This window comes from Macrobrachium nipponense, chromosome 10 (assembly GCF_015104395.2).
Source record: "Macrobrachium nipponense isolate FS-2020 chromosome 10, ASM1510439v2, whole genome shotgun sequence".
Taxonomy (NCBI): Eukaryota; Metazoa; Arthropoda; class Malacostraca; order Decapoda; family Palaemonidae; genus Macrobrachium; species Macrobrachium nipponense.
In genome coordinates, this window is record NC_087204.1 from 24046400 (window position 1) to 24052399 (window position 6000).

Below are 6000 nucleotides of genomic sequence, written 5' to 3' on the forward strand. Positions count from 1 at the left end.
TTATATAAAAAAGAAGGCATACAAAGATCTGAATTGTCAGCTCTATAAACATGCCTTACAAATAGATTGATTCAAATTTTTGTATTGAAAGTCAGCTGATAATACACCAAACCATGTTGAATTTGCTCTCTCTCATATATATATATATATATATATATATATATATATATATATATATATATATATATATATATGTACATATATATATAATATATATATATATATATATATATATATATGTATATATATATATATATATATATATATATATATATATACTATATATATATATATATATATATTATATAATATATATATATATATGATATATATATATATATATATATATATCATACAAATATATATCTATATATATATATATATATATATATATATATACTATATATATATGTACTATATATATATATATCATATATATATATATATATATATATATATATATTATATATATATATATTATGTCTAAGGTTTTCTCCAAAATCACCAGGGACAAAATGATGGAGCATACTCTTGCATTCTTCACGTTGAAATCATCTTTCCTATTGCACAGATTAACCCAAATTTTGCAGAGAGAAGGATCCATTGGAAATCTGTGAAATGAAATTCCTTTATCTTGGCGATGACGATCATGATTATCGCAGCAACCAAACACAACATATACCACACCATCTTTGTTATCTCTTATCAACTGATTGGAATGTTAAAGATCGGCGATTCCCTCAAAACAGTATGCATAGTCAATGGACCTCTTGCCACTTACTCAGTTGGGTGCCAAGTGACGTCACCGTGCGCGGGAAATCACCCTACTCTAATTCTACCTTGCTGGAGTCTGCGAGTCACTAGCGCCACTGTTCATTCTTTAAGAAAAGAATATCATATTTCGTACGAGATTCGTACATTTTTCAAGATTGCATCCGTTATGATATTCAAGTGTATATAAATATAGTATTTTTATGTATTTTTTCATTACAAGATGAGGATATTCATTATGTATTGAGGATATTCCTTATGTATTATACCGAACTGAATGAATAATTTCCTTTATTTAGTAATTAATTCAAATACTGAATTAGTTTGTTAATTCTGTTGTTGTTGCTGCTGCTGCTGACGTGTTAAATATACTGAAGAAAAATAACAATCCTGTATTGAACCCTTACAATTCTACTTACTGTCTGTTCAAGAATATTCACACACAGACACACACACATATTTATGTTTGTGTGAGTGTGAGTGAACAGACAGTAAGCAGCATTATGAGTCTTCAATACATAATGAATATTTTCAGCTTGTATTAAAAAAACTCTCTTCCAGAATTGTTATTTTTCTTAAATATATTTAACACGTCAGCAGCAACAACAGCAACAGAATTAACAACGACTAAATTTAGTATTTGAATTAATTACTAAATAAAAGAAATTATTCATTCAGTTCTGTATAATCTTTACAGAGAAAGGTCATCGATTTACCGCCTCGGTATCGAAAAAGGTGGAATAATAATAATAATAATAATAATAATAATAATAATAATAATAATAATAATATATTAGCGATAGACGTTCTTCATCATTCGAGGTTATGTGGCGCCGTGGAGGAGTGGGTTAGGTCGTCAATAGACTTAAGTCAAGTTAAGCAACATTGGGGCTGGTCAGTCGTTGGATGGGTGACCGCTCTCCTCAGCGTTGATTCCTTGGGAAAGGATCTTTACCATAATTTCCTCAGTCTACTCAGCTGTAAATGAGTACCTATCTCTGATGGGTAGGGTCCAGCTATGGTTAAATAGCAAAACTCAGCAATGATGGAAAGAAAATGAAGGAATAAACGACAACGACGTAAATGGAACCTCTGGCAACAGAGGAGCTTCGTCCGGCAACCAGTATTCAACCCAATTGTAGGGTGGGGGAAGACTGGTCAGGTACTTGTGGAGGTCGTCATCCAGCAACTGATCACCACATCGACAGTAATCAACAGCCTGAGATTGGAGCTACAGAGGCAAAAAGGAAGAAATGGACAAGAGAAGAAAATAAGGAAATATGGAGATGCTACATCAGAAGCAACCCGACGGAGAGAGGATATAGAAGATTGGTCAACATCTGGAATGAGAGGAATAACACCCCCCAACAGAGCGAGGCTGGCAGACCAAGTAAGGAACATAAAGAAAAAGAACTGGCTCTCCCCAACAGAAAGAGAAGAACTGGAAAGGGAAATGTCACACGACAACGAGTTACACGAAGACGAACTGAGAAGACGATGCCACAGAAGACGCCGGGAGGAAGGAGTATCAAACAACGACACACGAAGAAACACCGACGAAGTAACAGAGAGGACGGAATGGGTAGAAAAAGATTAGACAATGGATGGAGCCAGATACAGAGAGAATAAAGATCCCTCCATGAAAGCCTACAACACCAAGAAATTAAGGGAGAGAAAACAAGTGAGGTCAATGAAATAATGGGCAAAATACACCACCACCAGTATCACAGAAACAAATAACTTGACATATGCAGGAGCAAGATTAGTAGCAGAACTGATGGGGATTCGAACACCAACACACCAGCACAACCAACCCAACAGAAACCAAAACACGCAACCTCCTTGGAAAAGGCGCCTGGAAAGCAAATCATGGTGATGAGATCTGACTTGAGTAAACTGAAAGAGATGGCAGAAAAAAGGCTAAGAAGCAAGAAACAAGGGAGGAACTCAACGAGAAATACAAAGTACAAGAGAGGGGACTAAACAACACAATAGAAGATGTAAAAACAGAGGCTTAAGGCCAAAGCACATAAGATCCAACGGTACATGAACAGGAATAAGGGATACCAACGAACAAACTATTCGGAACCAACCAGAAAAGACTATACAGCCAACTAAAAGGGGAAAAGACAACCACCCAGAAATTCCTGAAGCCGAACCAAGTAAGAGACTCTGGGAAAACATATGGAGCAATCAGGTATCACACAACAAACATGCAACATGGCTCCAGGAAGTCAAGGAAGAAGAAACAGGGAGAAATAAACAAAGATTCACAGATATCACGACAGACACAGTCAGACACCAACTAGAGAAAATGCCAAACTGGAAAGCCCCAGGTCCCGATGAAGTCCATGGATACTGGACTCAAAAACTTCAAGGCCCTACACCCACGAATAGCAGAACAACTCCAGCATTGTATCTCAAATCACCAAGCACCCAAATGGATGACCACAGGAAGAACATCCTTAGTACAAAAAGACAAGAGTAAGGGAAATATAGCCAGTAACTACAGAGGCCTATCACCTGTCTACCAATAATGTGGAAGTTACTAACAGGTATCATCAGTGAAAGGCTATACAACTACCTAGAGGAGATAAAACACCATCCCCCACCAACAGAAAGGATGCAGAAGGAAGTGTAGGGGCACAAAAGACCAGCTCCTGATAGACAAAATGGTAATGAAGAACAGTAGAAGGAAAACCAACCTAAGCATGGCATGGATAGACTATAAGAAAGCCTTCGACATGATACCACACACATGGCTAATAGAATGCCTGAAAATATATGGGGCAGAGGAAAACACCATCAGCTTCTCAAAAAATACAATGCGCAACTGGAATTCAATACTTACAAGCTCTGGAATAAGACTAGCAGAGGTTAATATCAGGAGAGGGATCTTCCAGGGCGACTCACTGTCCCCACTACTCTTCGTAGTAGCCATGATTCCCATGACAAAAGTACTACAGAAGATGGATGCCGGGTACCAACTCAAGAAAACAAGAGGCAACAGAATCAACCATCTGATGTTCATGGACGACATCAAGCTGTATGGTAAGACATCAAGGAAATAGATACCCTAATTCAGACTGTAAGGATTGTATCTGGGGACATCAGGATGGAGTTTGGAATAGAAAAAATGCGCCTTAGTCAACATACAAGGTAAAGTAACGAGAACTGAAGGGTATATAAAGCTACCAGATGAGAGCAACATCAAACACTAGATGAGACAGGATACAAAATACCTGGGAATAATGGAAGGAGGGGATATAAAACACCAAGAGATGAAGGACACGATCAGAAAGAATATATGCAGAGACTCAAGGCGATACTCAAGTCAAACTCAACGGCGGAAATATGATAAAAGCCATAAACACATGGGCAGTGTCAGTAATCAGATACAGCGCAGGAATAGTCGAATGGACGAAGGCAGAACTCCGCAGCATAGATCAGAAAACCAGAAAACATATGACTATACACAAAGCACTACACCCAAGAGCAAATACGGACAGACTATACATAACACGAAAGGAAGGAAGGAGAGGACTACTAAGTATAGAGGACTGCGTCAACATCGAGAACAGAGCACTGGGGCAATATCTGAAAAACCAGTGAAGACGAGTGGCTAAAGAGTGCATGGGAAGAAGGACTGATAAAAGTAGACGAAGACCCACAAATATCAGAGACAGGAGAAAGACAGACAGAACAGAGGACTGGCACAACAAACCAATGCACGGACAATACATGAGACAGACTAAAAGAACTAGCCAGCGATGACAAATGGCAATGGCTACAGAGGGGAGAGCTAAAGAAGGAAACTGAAGGAATGATAACAGCGGCACAAGATCAGGCCCATAAGAACCAGGTATGTTCAAAGAACGATAGACGGAAATAAACATCTCTCCCATATGTAGGAAGTGCAATACGAAAAATGAAACCATAAACCACATAGCAAGTGAATGCCCGGCACTTGCACAGAACCAGTACAAAAAGAGGCATGATTCAGTAGCAAAAGCCCTCCACTGGAGCCTGTGCAAGAAACATCAGCTACCTTGCAGTAATAATGGTACGAGCACCAACCTGAAGGAGTGATAGAAACGATCAGGCAAAGATCCTCTGGGACTATGGTATCAGAACGGATAGGGTGATACGTGAAACAGACCAGACGTGACGTTGATTGACAAAGTCAAGAAGAAAGTATCACTCATTGAGTCCTCAATACCATGGGACACCAGAGTTGAAGAGAAAGAGAGGGAAAAAATGGATAAGTATCAAGATCTGAAAATAGAAATAAGAAGGATATGGGATATGCCAGTGGAAATCGTACCCATAATCATAGGAGCACTAGGCACGATCCCAAGATCCCTGAAAAGGAATCTAGAAAAACTAGAGGCTGAAGTAGCTCCAGGACTCATGCAGAAGAGTGTGATCCTCGAAACGGCACACATAGTAAGAAAAGTGATGGACTCCTAAGGAGGCAGGATGCAACCCGGAACCCCACACTATAAATACTACCCAGTCGAATTGGAGGACTGTGATAGAGCAAAAAAAAAAAAAAAATAATAATAATAATAAGAAGAAGAAGAAGAAGAAGAAGAAGAAGAAGAAGAAGAATGACGTGTTGTTGGTCATTCTCATTGTAATAGATGTCATAAATATCTCGAATGAACCTCTCCCAAGAATTGCCGAAGAATCAAATCATTCACTGACCCCAGGTCACGCCCTCATACTAATGTCAAACCGTTTCTACGGCAACACACAAAGAATTTAAACATGCGAGGCAAGAGGCGTCATTGCTATTAGCGATAGACGTTCTTCATCATTCGAGGTTATTTCCCCGTTTCGTAATTCCTCTGCTTCGTCCAATTTCTTGTTGTACCAGATCGATTCTCTTCCAGTGTCGTTAATCAGATGCGAATGATACTCCTCCATCTCTGCACATGAAGCAACCATGTTTTTTTATTATTATTATTATTATTTTTGGTTATCTGTAAAGGAAGCTATTGTGCCGTCTTTGTCTGTCTGTCCGTCCGTCCACACTTCATTCTTTCTGCCTTCAGATCTAAATAAAAAACTACTGAGGCTAGAGGGCTTCATTTGGTATTCGATCATCCAACTTCCAATCATCATAACTTACAAATTGCAACCCTGTATCTCATCTAGTTTTTATTTCATTAAGGTTAAGTTAGCCATTGATTAGCGCATCCAGAGTAGAAGCATTTTCCGGAGGCA